The sequence below is a fragment of the Gavialis gangeticus genome, unplaced genomic scaffold (assembly GCF_001723915.1).
Source record: "Gavialis gangeticus isolate Ggan-Ray unplaced genomic scaffold, GavGan_comp1, whole genome shotgun sequence".
NCBI lineage: Eukaryota > Metazoa > Chordata > Crocodylia > Gavialidae > Gavialis > Gavialis gangeticus.
Window position 1 is genome coordinate 19737021 of NW_017729034.1, and position 288 is coordinate 19737308.

Below are 288 nucleotides of genomic sequence, written 5' to 3' on the forward strand. Positions count from 1 at the left end.
CCCCCCATGGTTTCCCCGTCCAGCCCCAGCTCTGGCCCTTAAAAAAACAAAACAAAAAAATCCCAAAAAACCCCATAGACTCACTGGCTCCTGCCCAGCAGGGGGGGTGATCCCTGCTGCCCCCTGCTGCTTGGGGGGGGGGTTCCATGAGCCCCCAGAAGCCCTGAGGCTGCTGCAGCACCCAGTGAACCTGGGGTTTTGGGTTTTTTTTAAAAGGGCCAGGAGCTGTGGCAGGCGGGGCAGCCATGGGGAGGGGCTGGGAGAGCAGGCAGGAGTCAGGGGGTGCTC

The 288-nt window shown here is 61.5% G+C and overlaps 1 protein-coding gene across 1 annotated transcript in view; it reads left to right on the forward strand.

Moving 5' to 3' along the window:
- CAPN13 (calpain 13) overlaps nucleotides 1-288 on the forward strand; it is a 109895-nt gene that overhangs the window by 36587 nt on the left and 73020 nt on the right. The gene's annotated exons all lie outside the window — the stretch shown is intronic.